The sequence below is a fragment of the Ranitomeya variabilis genome, chromosome 8 (genome assembly GCF_051348905.1).
Source record: "Ranitomeya variabilis isolate aRanVar5 chromosome 8, aRanVar5.hap1, whole genome shotgun sequence".
Lineage (NCBI taxonomy): Eukaryota > Metazoa > Chordata > Amphibia > Anura > Dendrobatidae > Ranitomeya > Ranitomeya variabilis.
The window spans coordinates 27,089,062-27,103,730 of NC_135239.1; the positions used below are offsets into that span (position 1 = coordinate 27,089,062).

General features: G+C 43.1%; 1 long non-coding RNA gene across 1 annotated transcript; it reads right to left on the reverse strand.

Moving 5' to 3' along the window:
* Window positions 1-2,440: 2,440 nt before the first annotated feature.
* Window positions 2,441-14,098, reverse strand: LOC143787291 (uncharacterized). The gene is made up of 3 exons (XR_013218316.1): window positions 13,729-14,098; window positions 5,525-5,795; window positions 2,441-3,414 (listed from the first exon to the last, which is right to left on the reverse strand). It is a non-coding gene; the product is annotated as an uncharacterized LOC143787291 (long non-coding RNA).
* Between the last annotated feature and the right edge of the window lie 571 nt (window positions 14,099-14,669).

A 14,669-nucleotide genomic window follows, 5' to 3' on the forward strand; every position in this document is an offset into this window, starting at 1 on the left:
GCAGCCCCATCCTAAGCTTTTGTGGGGTTCGCAGCCCTTTGCGGGTGAATGGCCCACGTGCTGGCGAGTACAGGTGTGCTGCGGTTTTCTGCCGGGGTGGATGGGTCCATGGAGACCTCACATGGATAGAGCTGGATCACTTCCATCCTTTCCGTCTTGTTTGGGATAAACGTTGGGGGCGCCAGAAGATGAAAGCGCACGTTCTGGCGCCATGTGAAGGAACTACAGACTCACTTGCCAGGGGCAAACCCACTTCAAAAAGCCAGCAGCGGGCGGAGATGCCAGGGGAGACACTGTTAGCGGAGACAGCCCTCCCTCCATCCCAGGGTGACTCAGACTTTGCTCTGGGATCCCCCGTCTGTCTGGGAATTCTATCCCACCCTGAGCTGCTTCTTATTAACCCCTCACTGCGCACTGCCTAAAAACACCACTCAGGTTTCTGTCCTCGCCGCTCTCAGGCGTCCTCATCTTGGAAAGCGTTAAAATTACCGTTTTTTTTTTTCTGGAAAGGCTGCGCGACAATCCTTGTAACAACCATTACAGCATGTGCACACTGGCGCTTTTAGACAATGGCGTACCCGCAAAGTTTAAAAAGAAAAAAAAAAATTAACGCAGACAGCGTTTGCTTTCAAGCGAAAGAACGGATCAGTCACTTCTGTTAAATTACAAAAGACAGAACATATGCACAGCAAGTCATTACCACACTTGTTTGTCTAAAGAATGTTTTATGCTTATTTTGTTTTTATTTTGTGGAGGTTGCATGAAAAAGATGTAATGTGCATTTATATTCTCTAGGGAGACCCAACTTTCCAATACTCCTGAATGTCAATCTGCAGGACCTATAGAAATAGGCAGACATTACATACACAGGTAAGGACAAGCTGGGTGGTTACCGGTTTGTTTGCGGTGTATCGGTTGGAGTCCATTTAAAAAAAAAAAAGACACTGCCATAAGCAATCATGTGCATGGTTTCATAAAATTCCAGATTATTGTGCAGTTATTTGCAGGGGGGGGGGGGGGGGGTGTTTGAGGAAGGCGCTGCTGGAGGGGGACATTCAGAAGGTGTACCCTAGTACTAAATGCGCAGCTGCACTGCTCAGTACTAAATGCACAGCTGCACTGCTCAGTACTAAATGCACAGCTGCACTGCTCAGTACTGCTTTGTGATGAGCTATAAGAGTACATCTACCATATAGATGCATATCTTTTCCCCTTTTATTAAAATAAATGCTCAGGAATAAGACAGCACAATGATGTAATAAAAAAAAAAAAAATTACAATAATAAATTAAATATAAAACCAATTACTATAAGACTGGAGGGATTATGAGTGTCCTAGAAAATAATCTAAGGGTATGTGCACACGGCAGGATTTCTTCAGGAATTTTTGCGGATTTCCCCCATAAAAACGCTATAATACCGCATGAAAAAAACGCATACATTATGCATCCTATCATTTAGAATGCATTCCGCATTTTTTTTTGTGCGCATGTTGCGTTTTTTTCCGCAAAAAAAAAAAAAAAAAAACGCATTCCGGAAAAAGAAGCAACATGTTCATTATTTTTGCGGATTTTTTGTGGATTTCCCATGAAATTGGAGTGTCAGGAAAAAAAAAGCAAAAAAATCCGCATTAAAAAAAAAAAAAAAAAAACACGCATGCGGATTTCTGGCAGAAATGTCCGGATTTTGTCAGGAAAATTTCTGCAAGAAATCCTGACGTGTGCACATACCCTCATGTGGCAATGTAATGATATTAAACATGTTTTATTGTCTGTCTGTTCAGCCTTAACTGCACATGGTGCAATGTATCACACACAAAGCAGACGGCTTTAGCAACACGCAGCGTTGAGATGGATTCCCTTCGTGTAATAAAATCTATATTGCCACAATTCTCGTTATTTATGAGGCAGAGCGATAAATTAGTGCAGCATCTTCAGTGTACACAACACAAGCCTTACTATGATGGAATCTAATTTTTATGGATCCCTAAGCTTGTATGGATAATTGTTTTGTTTCCCCCCCCCATTCCTTGTGGAGAGTGGCCATGTGGGGGTTTGTTTGTTTTTTTTCATTTGTGAGCCGCACCATAGGCTGTAAGGGGGTACATGTTCTATACATTAGAAACACACTATATACACACACACACACACGTATATATACGTAGGCCTAATAGGCAATGTTACTAAACAGGAGACATTGATTGTAGCCGTATCCCGAGGCCTCAATCAGTAATTGTAAGCCAAAAACAGGAGTGGGTGAAAAATACATAAAGCGCTGATGTGTTTCTATTACACTTTTCCTACAATTGTTTCACTCCTACTTTTAGCAAAACACTGAATGGGGCCTTCGTAGAGTAGAGCTGAAGTGTAAAGCATGGAGGAGGAAGGAGAAAAAAAAAATAATAATCAACAATTCTGCAACATAATGACAATGAACATTAATAAAGGTTGAAAAGACTGTTTTAATGTGCAAATACAAAGAACAGTGCAGCAGAGTTTCAGGTGCATATCCTCCAGTCACATCCAGAGCTGCACTCGTTTGCTCAAGTTCAGACATCACACCCCTCCCTCACATCCCGCTGCTGGTTCAGCATCTGGACACTGTGTGCTCCAATATACAGCCATGGTAGAGATCTGTACAACTTGTAAAAGTATAGCACGTTCCACAAGACGCTCCATGATGCTGAGCTCTTAAAGGGGAAAAAAAACAAAACGGAGAACTGTCGGCAGGATTTAGCAATATAACAGTACAGGCATGGCCATAATGGCACGGTCACACCGATTATATTCAAGAAGTATCGTTTCTCCTTGCAGAGATGGACATGCTAAGCATGCCGAGATGAGGAGACTTAGGGTCACAATTCTCCTCTGGGCAATATGCTAAATTATCTCTTCAGAGAGGAAGAGGACTAGAACTCGAGTGCCACCTATTGGAAGTAGCAATCCTACAAGTCAATGTCAACCCATTAACGAGCCTTGTCATATGACTTAGGATAATGGCCAAACCAGAATCTCAATTTGCAGACACTGTTTTGGGGCCTCTGTGCACCAAAATCTTAGCCGAAAGCTTCCAACTCTGATTAAACAAGAACCATAGAGCAAATTGATTGAAAGGCATCAATGCAATCATTATCACCGCATCTTTATGGCCGTGCTTTTATATTGCCAGATCCTGGTGACAGATTCTCTAAAGAGTAACTAAACATTTGTAACACAATTTTATATATGTTTTAGTTTGCAGTCAATGAGGGTTTTGGTCCAGAAATCCCCACTGATTGAGCGGAGCACACATTCAATAGAAAGGGCCACGATTTCTGCGGAATGTGTACTCTACTGATCGGTGTAATTCTTGAAGGGGTGGGGGGTTGAGTCCTCATCTGTTCAGGGTCTCCAGACCAAAATCCGTACTGACTGATCTGTCAAGAGGAGAGAGAGAGAAAAAAAAAAAAAAAAAAATGTATAAATGTGCTTCGTAAGCAAAAAAGTGCATGTTTGTCAATACAGATGTAAAGTTTAACCAGCAAAGTTGTAAATTCCGTGCACACGTCACTTACAGCGGCAAGTTTTGTTTGCCCCCCCCATCATTAGTAAAATATCAGTTGCCATACAGTATATTTCCATATTGTTCATTTTATTGAATCCTTCCATAAATAGCCTCCATCTGCGCATTCATTCCATCAGATCACACGGTTTTACAATAGATATGAACATTCTATTTGGCGGCAGCAAGCGTTGATCTTTGCAGTTAGATGCGACGTCCTGACCTTTTCCTGCCCACAGGCGCAGTAGTCGCCATAATTGTGGCCAGTCTAGACAATCCCCCATTAGGCTATGTGCACATAGCAGCTTTAGCAACCAGCATTGTTTTTTTGAAGCAGAAGACATTTGGGGAAAAAAATGCTGTTTTTTTCCCCCCTGAAAAAGAGTGTAGCAGCTTGGCCACTGTTTTTTTTTTTTTTTTTTTTTTTTTAAATCTCATTTGCACCCTAGATCGCTACAGGTGAAACATTGACCATAACAGGAGACATGTTGGCGCTGCTGCCGACGCGTTTTACTTACTTGATACATTACCAACATTCTATAGAAGTGAGCGACGTCTCGCCGATTGCTCCGCAGCCCCAGCGAGGTGGAACTTAGCCACTGTGAACATAAACCCAGCAGACCTGTTCACAGAGCCAGCTAAGTCCTGCCCCTCTGGACCTCGCTCCGCCGTACAGTCCTCACCGTCCTCCATCCACCGCGGGGGCCCAGCTGTCTGGAGAGACTTCACATACAGACACATGGACGACAGATCTGTGACTGATTGGAAATCCCTGGCAATGTGATTTTATAGATACATTTCCAAATCACTCTGCCAGGAATCCCGTAAGCCACAGCGAAATCCGGAGTGTCAACGTCAGCAGCAGCAGGGGACGGCGGGGGCGATCGTAGTCTCTGCAGATTCCTACAGTATGAAGAGCAAGTTAGTAATCAGGAGATGCTACATACTCTCACTTGTGAGCTCCTGGCTCATGAATACAATGCTAGAAAGGAGATTGTCTGTTACACAGGCAGAGCCTCCTTGTTCAGAAATATGATGGCGGGTCTACAATAAACAGTCCACTTTTAGACCTGACAATCTTGTTGTGGAACTTGCCATATAATACCAATATGTCTACAGGACATAGTGATGTTTGAGCATGACGACTGGTGTCCTGTTGTCCTACATCCCCACAATGCACAACCTGCTGTAATCTCCCTTACTATTTGTACTCGGTGGCACTATATGGCGGTATTACTCGGCAACTTATGGCCCTTTCATACGCTCACTATATAGCTCATTTATGGTGGTAGTATGAGCATCTATCTCCATTCTAAAGTCACTTTATGGCACCATTATTGGAGCCCTTCTGTACCTTTTGCAGACATTAATATATTTAGATTGAATAAATTCTACATGCAGAAATTGCAATAAAGGCTCCATCCAATACAACGAAGAGGTGGAACCATTACCTCTCAGCCATTAATAAGTCACAGCGCTTCATTAGATTTCCGGTTTCAGCAAGTAAAAGTTATCCGATCAATACATGAGAAGGAAAACCAAAAGAAATGAGCCGGAGCAGAAGTTGGTATATGTGCAGCTTATAGGGGCTTGTTCACAATGTGGCCTGAAAAATTAAGAGCAGGATCTGGCAGTTGTAAGGCCAACTCTTCCCCACCAAAGAAGATCAGACGCTGCCAGATGTGTCAATCCAAAACCAGTGCTTGTCCGATAACCGCGTCATGTGTACGGCCGGCTGAATCGCACGGTTCAATACAAGACTCAACTCTGATACTGTAACGAGCCGAGAACCTGTGAGCATCACAAGACCAGGACTGCGCGTAAGCGGAGATCTTAAACTAATTACATTTATCTGAAGAACATTTCATACTTTCCTTAATAGATTTACCCAAAACTGGAACATCTACTCATTTAAATCTGTCCCCCCCAAAATTGGAGGAGTTTTCCCATCGTGAGTTTTTAGATGATATTTTGGGGGCACTTACCCTGTATTGTACAGAGACTGGTATTATGGGATTGTGAACACTTCCCTTGAGTTAATCTGAGTGGCAATTGCCACATGGTCATAGATCACAGCCAAAGTGTTCAGGAGATGTGGGTTTGAGAAGGTGACAGAATGGAGGTGGGCTCTCACTGGACCTCAGTGGGCTACATTTCCACTTTCACCTATGGCCGTGTATTAGGCGGAGGTGGCCTCAGTCTTGTAGGATTTGTAGCCATCGCTCGTCCGTCCTCCAGTTATGCATCCTCCTCCTCCTGCAACAAATGGAAATATCTGCGATTAGATACATAGAAACAGGGTTTCAGCCAACGCCTGACAACAACCGAGATGAGTCACCGAGAGAACCACTTGGCACCGGCAGTCATCTGCCCACCCTACCACCAGTCATCCTCTGGGCGCTCAGCCCGCCTTCTGTATTAGATTCTGTTATGTCTGTACTGGCAAGATCTCTCCATGTACCAGACCAGGAGGAAACAGACTGAAGTGTCAACGAACGATACATTGTCATCAGGCAAGAAAACATGGCGGGACTAGAGGAGTGGCAGAGGCAAATACATCATGGCCGCCAACAAGAGGGGCACGAGAGTCTGACCCCGTTCTTGGGTAGTTTTATTTGGACACTTCTGCAACGGGGATATTTCATGGACTCATGGGTCTCAGTATAATTAGGATTTTTTTTTTTTTTTTTTGGGGGGGGGCACTCAGTGGGTTCTATTTGGTCTTATTTGTGCACCAAAGGCAAGTTAGACAATAAAAAAAAAAAAATTGCATAATCTAGAAAGACCACTAAAGGACGGTGAGATTTCTTCTTATTCACTTCAAACACCTGTTTTGCTCCTTTGAGCTTCTATTGATGCTCCTGCACAGAGGCATTATTTATATACAACTTGAAAAGGTTTGATAATGCAGGACGGTCTTTGGATATAAGCTCCATTAATTCCACCGCACTTTACAGTCATTGTGGATTAGACACTATGGGCCCCAAATTCATGTCTTTACCTGTTATTCCATTTGCACATTCTTTTAAAATCCATTTTATGTGATGATTTGCCTGTTTTTGTTTGAGGCCATTTTGAATGGGGTTCCAGATTTATGACCAATTCATCAAATGCAAAATGTGTGTGCAAATGCATTGACTACTCCCCATGCAGTAGTTTTATGTACATGTGGAATTTGCAGATTTTGCAAAACTTTTAGTAGAAAGCTACAGGCAAAACAGAAAAAATTAAATAAAAATTAGCACAAATATTTTAAACAATTTTGGAAGAATTTGGTCGCAAAGAGGATAATGAATATCGACACAGATGTTGCATCGGCCCCAAAATGTTGGCTTCCCCCCCCCCCCCAAGGCTCAGACTGCATGGACGCAATGGTGGACTCTCTTGTACCATGGTCTGATTTAGTGTCTGTAGTGGGGATATGGTATGGAGGCATTTAGGTGAATGGTAACATTGATGGGGAAACTGGTGTTTTTTCCTTGGACAAAATTGCCCTATGGAATTTTCTTCTAAAATGAAATCCTTTAGGTTTGGGTGAGATTTATCTTAAGGAAGGTGGACCTCATGTCTCCTCCAGATGTAGAAGATCCATGTCTAAGGTGGGGGAACAAATCATGGGTCTTCCCCAGTGCAGCAGGTAAAGCATCTGTGATCCCAATAGCCATCATCATGTACAAAAGAAACATCAATGACCGCAGTAAATCAGCATCTGCAATACTATGTTCTCTACATCTAAACTTTACTACTATATTCTGTAACTTTGAAAAAAAACTATATTACTTTGTGAACTCTCCACCGCCATGAATAATGCATTGCAGCCTGGGAAGAGCGGCTGCTCCCGTGTGACCGTGCCCCGAGGTCTTCTGAAGCCTCATTAAGCCACATTCTGATCAGCCACAAGGAAGCATAAACATCACTGCAGCTATTATGTGCAAATTGGCGCAAGGAGGAGGAAAAACACAAAACAAGATGGCGCGCTCCTTTGATGTTGAGCGAAGCTTTGGTAGTAGGCACTAAACAAACTCAAGAAGATCAAAGACGACAGCAGACAACACCCAAAGGAAAAAAAAAAAAAAAAAAAAAATTATATATATATATATATATATATATATATATATATATATATATATATATATATATATCTCTCTATCATCAGCTCTCACCATCCGAGGGTCATCCTGGAGGGTTATATGCATCACTACACAGCCAACGATGGGACCCCCATAGCAAGGGCACAATGAGGCCCCATGGTGCCGGTTCATACCATCACACCAAGGACTGGGCGAGAACTTGGGCCGCCGCTTATTTCATTACCACTATGCAGAAGGCAAATTATATCCCAGTTGCTAATGCAGCTATGACGAGGGGAAGCCCTAGAGAGGCGCTAGCTGTCTGGTAGACACAATGTCAGAACGGATCTGATTTGCGTCTCGTGATCCAGTCTGTGGATCCAGTAGGCAAATCCAACCTGTATTGTAAACCGAGTAATGCAGACGCCATCCGCAGGGATTATGGAATGTGATTGTAAAGTCGTCAAGAGCCAAGACTGAAAAAGTCAATGACAGAAATGCAGCGCTCGTCTATAGGAAGGAGTCCGAGAAGGGATCCATCATTACTAGCAAATATCAACAGTTTCCATATCACGGAGTGGAGTACGGCTGCCACTTCGTTAATGGCGGCCTTAACACTCCAGGATCATGGGGACATTTAAATTGTGATTATACATATAACTAAATAAGATATGATTAAATACATGACCAATAAATTGCCAAACAGTGCATTTAACCCTTTATGGCACCCACTTCCTGCAGGGAAGGTGATCAGGCCCATCTCATATACAGCCTTGTCATTGCTGTGAAAATCTTGGTTAAGGGACAGCGACAAGGGAACTTCTACACCCCTACCTGCAAAAATTTGGAACAAAAGTGACAATCAAGTCCCATCTGCCATTTTAAGCTTTGTTTTATGGATATTAAAAAAAAATAAAATAAATAAAAATAAGACCATGTGCTCTGGATTGGAGTCGGATGGCTGAAGAAAGCCCCATTCTGGAGTAGAAACATTGTACATTTCTTTTATTGTGCCAATTAAACTGCACTTTATCTTTTGTCACCAGAAGTAACATTAAAATGGGTGCTCCAAGTGCCAGTAAATCTGTTAACCCCCCCCCCCCCATATTTGCCAATACGTGAGGGACAGGACAACTTGGAGTCCACCACCATCAGCACTGCACAGTGACCTTTAGATGCAGGACAATGACCTTTACTGCTTGTAACAATGGGGTCAGGAGAATACCTCAATGCTTGGGGTGGAGGATGGCGAATTGTGCATCATCAGGACTCCAGTCCTACACCTGTCTTACTGACTTCAATGGTAGGAAATGCCTACAGCGCCATATTAGTGCCCCTTCCTCTTCACGTGGCGCCATCATACACCCCCACATGGACTTTTACAGTAAATTGTGCCATTTGGACAGGGTCCGCTCTTCATAGATTTCTGCAGTGACCTTTATTATACTGGAGGTCAGCACGCAGGGGCGGACAATGCCCTCCTCCCCCCACGTACCCAGGCTGACGGGCCGGGGACTTGGCAGCTTTTGTGCCGGATGGAAGCATTTACGTGGTTTGTAGAAAGACAAAATTACGGAAGGATTTTATTGCTGCAAATTTTTGCTTTGGTCAGAGAAAAAAAAAGTAAATAATAATACTAATAATATATAATAATAATTAATAATAATAATAATAATAATAATATGCTCAGATATAAAACAAATGACATATGAAGACAAAAAAAAAAAAAAGCCCTAAAGAAAGCCATTTGCAGAATTCTAAAGTCTCCCCACAACAGAGCAACAAATCCCCTGCAGCGTCCTCTAGGGGGAGCTCACAGCCTGCAGTGCAATGTATAAGATTGTTAGCGCCACCTAGAGGCAGCTGCAGGTAGCAGTTTTTTGTAAAGTTACTGTCTACAGAGGTGATACTTGGGGGTCAGTAGTGTAACATGCAGCTTGTGGGCCACCATGCAAAAGCTCCTATGATCCCCCCAACCCCTAAGTATTGCAAGTCTTTAACAATGTTCTTTTCATATGGGCCAAAGGGACCTTTTGGGCCCCCTAGACAAAGTCCTGGATGCGATTGCTACCCCTGCACTTATTATTGTTGTACCCTTGGTCAGGTGCATGGAACTTAGCACCCAATACAGAAAGTGGGTGCTGGCTGTATTACACAGCTGCCATCAGAAGTTGCTCAGATTAACTCCTTAAATTATGCCGTTGCCATTGACCATGGCGTCTAAGTGGCCATAGAGAGAAAGTCCAGACTTACAATGTATTATACAACCAGCCAAGTGATCACATATTAAAATCTATGAAAGGGGACAAACTCCCCTAAAATCAAGAAGCTGTACCCATAAAAGCTACAGCACAAGAAGCCCTCAAAAGAGGAATCCTAAAATATGGCGACAATCCAAACTAAATCTGAGTTTGCCCTACAAAAAAAAAAAAAAAAAAAAAAGTGTAAATAAATAAAATATTCCCTAGCAAGAACACAAGTTTCTCTTTTTCATTGCAACTCACAAGGTTGGAAACAGAGACCAGGGCGAGAGCAGATAATTGTAGAGCGTGAAGTCTGCGTCATGTGCTGTAAAGCTCAAATCCACGAGAGGGTTTTTTTTATGCTGCAGATTTTTTTCCACAATGTGCAAGTGAAATTTGGAAAAATCACTGCTAATGTAAGCGGAAAATTCCTCCCCGGATATGTAAAGCCATGAATATTCATGCAGCCGTCTGCTCAGGTTAAGGAGGGGGGGTTAATGCACATAGCCATACTATGCCGCACAAAAAAAAAAAAAAAAAAATGATATATAACATATATTTATTATAAAATTTCCACCAAAACACATTGCAGAGTAATGCAAAATTTACCATTCTGGATACTAGAAAAGCTGAGTGCAATGTGCAGAGAAAACAGAGATAATTCTGGCATCCCACACTCCAGACTTCCATACAGGACTCTAGGAAAGTTGGGTGAGCACCATGTGTTCCACCAAAATCTTGCAGTCTTTGAGGACAGACGGGGCATCTGAGGAAATCGTGTCTGGAGCAGGAAATGACTGCCCCGTCTGCCCAGGATGTAATAAACTTCCCGGGGGTCCCTATATGGATAGATCATGCACTGACCGGAGACAAAAAAAACAAAAACCTAATACATAACTGCAGAACATGCTGGGAGTTGTAGTCCCACGACTGCCAGAGAAACACATGTTGGACACATTCTATTTGTTGCTTTTGTTTATTTTGCCGTTTCCGGCTCACAATGACTCATCCACACGAGTTACGGCGTCCTTACACCCCAGACACAGCGCCAGGCTGTTCATACAATCTAAGAGCTCATTGATCGACCAACAAACCGGCCGAGTAGGAGGCTACGACCACAAAACCATTGTTACTATGATGTGTGCATAGAATAATCGTCAGCACTACACGTCCTGTACATCCAGCGATGTGCTGCCAAGAACAACGATTTTGGTGCTGGCTTAAATAGCAATCATCCGAAGATGAGCGGGTCGCTTGTTCTGCCCTTGACCCGTTTACACGTCCTAGTGAAGGCCCCTTCCTAAAAAAAGGTGGCTTGTCTTAGGCCCCTATCACACACACCAGTTTTTTGCCATCAGTCACAATCCGTTGGCTCGATGGATCCGTCGCAGATTGTGAAAAACTGATACGACGGATTCATTTTTTCTGCAGATCCGACTAGCGGATCCAGTGAAAATACTGTTGCATCAATTTTTTCATCCGTTTTACTATGGATCCATTTTTTTTGTTTTTTTAAACGCCCATGGGAGGCTCTCAAACATTATTGGCTGCTGATAACCTATATACACAGTGTTTGTACAGCCCATCTTTGACAGGTTGTAGAGCAAGTGGCGAAGATGGAAGGTGTGGTTGCGAACATTGTGAAGATCTATGTGGATTTTACTTTCAAATCGTTTGGAAGCGATCGTTCTTGAAAAGGAGCGAGAAAGGCAGCGCACCATGTGTCTGCGTCATTTTTGGATCCACCCAATCACTGCACTGAGAATGACACGTGGGGTGTATTCTACGTTATATATGGAGTTGAGAGGAAACCCCAAGAAGTTTTTAACTATGTTCGGATGAAAGCGGAAAACTTTGGGGGCTGGCTAATTGGGGCTGGCTAATTGGATCCTAAATAAAATCGGAGCATGCTCCGTTAAAAAAAAACAAAAAAAAAAACACAAAACACGGAATCCGTCATTTGACGATCGGGCGCCCATAGGCTTCCATTCGAGCAAACAACAGATGGCGACAGATCCATCGCTGTCCGATTTTTCAAACGTACACAAAACAACAACTTTACTTTGTCCATCGTCTCCAGCCTCCGGGCAAACAATTTTTGACGGATCTGGCGAACAACAGATGAAACGTGAGGCCATCCAAGTCTATGAGGGAAAAAAAAAAAAAAAAGGGGGGGGGGGGGGGGGGGAGAATCTGGCTGCATCATTCGCCAGATTTGTTTTTTCAAAAGTCGATGGATTACAAAAAACTGATGTGTGAAAGCCAGGGCTATGTTCACACACAGTGGTGCTGCTGCAGGTGAAACAGCCCTTGATCTGGTTATTGTGCTGGGAAACAGCGGCTAGACCACAGCAGCACCAGACTTCTGCGGTTTTCATCTGCTGTGTGAACACAGCCTAACAACTAGAAGTTTCTGGAGGTTATATAACAGCAAGAGGGAAACTGACCTGATAACAGTTCTAGAAAAACAGTGATAAACAAGGAACAGAAACGTCACTAGAGAAAAAAAAAAAAAAAAAAAAAACACCACATGAGGATGAACTGAAAAGTGTTAGGGCATGTGCACAAAAAGCTGCTACAAATTCTGAAGTGTTTGGCAAGGAATACACTGTATAAGATGCAGGCTTTTTTAGGTTTTAGTAGAATAGGTGAAGGTGAAAAATGCCGGAAAAACAAAGCAAAAAAACAAACAAACAAAAACGCACTGCTGCAGATTTGAAACTGCAAGAAAAAAAAACAAAAAAAGCCAACATGTGCACGATTTCAGAAGTCTTATTCACTTTGCTGATACTGTAAAATGCTGTTTTACACAATAAAACTATATGGAAAAAAAATGCAACATTTGCACATACAATTATGTCAGTACAGGCTACAATAGAGACAAGTTACAAGAAATGTGCACATTCATATTGATACAAACTCACAGAACACAAACAAGACCTGAAAACTTAAGACACATGTGCACGCATCCTTACAGACATCTAAATGCACACATGTATACAGATATACGCACAGACTAAAACGCACACATTTATATACATTGCAACAACTAAGGAACTTCAATACGTTTTTTCACCCTAGTCTCCCTGCTCATTAGCCTACGCCGGGCTGTCCTTCGGCTCCTCGCTCCCTCCCAGCTCTGCACCCCTCAAACACATGTGCCTCCTTTTGCTCAATGAAAGCAATTAGTCAGCGAGCCGCACCTAGGCCAGCGCCATCTTGACATTTGGTCCTGTGGGCCTTGCGAGTTATGAAAACCCTGCATTTGGAGACATGTTATGTAACGATACCCGGGCTGCGAGGGGGGTATCAGATCCGGCCCCCAAAACAGCACCTGGTACCCCACCCTAGCGGTCCGGTCTGCACAACCATCACTATGAGATTACAGACGTCAGAATTGCGTAAGTGTAAAATAGAATTAATAAATTGCAACAGAAGCGAAAGTTGCAACGGATATTTACGAAAAATTGATGCACAATTGCCGTGAAAAAAAAAAAAAAACTAAACTAAAAAACAGAGTCATTTTAAAATTACGCTACAATAAGTTTGGTCAGGAAAAAAAGCCGCAGAAGTACAAAAAAAAAAAAAATAATAATTCTGACAAAATAACGCAGGTGTAAAGTGAGCCAACATTACATCATGAGATTCCACATCAAGCTCTGTCCAGACTTGTACTAAAGTCGTGAGCGCAGATTTGCTGCAGCGACATTGGTCATTTTTTTTCCATTGTAGGATGCAAGTGTGACCTGTGCCATAAAAAAAAAAAAAAAAAAAAAAAACACAAAAAAAAAAAACACTGGTTTGTCATTTTTGTCCCCAAATTTTGCAATTTTCCCATGAACTGTGCAGGAGTTGCAGAATAAACCGTGTACTTACACAGTGCGGAGGCCGGCGGACTGTAATGTATCCGTAAAGGAATCAGTAAACTCCAAGCCACTTGTGTAAGAATTTAGGAATAGTAAGAGGAGGTACGGGGAACCTCGTGTGTGAGGGAGGAGAAGCTGAGGAGCAGAGGAACTGGAGCAACTTAGATGAGGAGCGAGTTAGTGACCTGGATGAGGAGAGACAAAGAGCCAGTGAGAAGCGGAGAGGAAAGCGGAAACAACTTTGTGTCGTGCATTGGTTTAGTTTATGAAGAAGTGAATGAGAAGGAACAGCCCCGGCTCTGGCATCATCCAACCAGCAGCCGCCCACGGGCTGTCGCTCACTGACAGGCAGCAAACACTTTACTCTTTATAGTTTTAGAATAAGGGACACACCCAGAACACAGAAGGGGGGGCACCGAGCGAGGGAGCAGCCCCCCCGGTATCTGCGAGGGGGAGCCTAGGAACCTCGTGTTCTAATCCAGGTGAGACCACAAGGAAAGGAACAAGTCCATGGACCGGTATCTTCTGATAACTGGTCCACAGCAAGACGAGGACGAATCATTCTGGAAAAGCCCCTGAGATATTGGTGCAGTCACACAGAGACCCCCCAGGGGTACAAGGGGCCACTACTACCTCCAAAGCAGGTGGAATTGTGCATTATGATGATATTGGACTGTAGAGGGTCCGTATACTGTTCTGGCCCATGGGCCTCATCTGTGTCCACCGCTGGTGACACCAGAATGACAAGTGTGTGTCGACCACTACAGGAAAATCGGCAGCATTCAATTGTCATTTACCATTTTCAGCATCTCTGCTTGTTGTCAGTGACTTAGAGATCCAGAAGGGGAAAGAATGGAGAAAGTGCAGCAAGGAACAGCAGCGCCATAAAGTGCAGTAAAACTAGTGATACTAGATCAACTCACATCTTGGACTTAGGGCAACTTCTCAGTT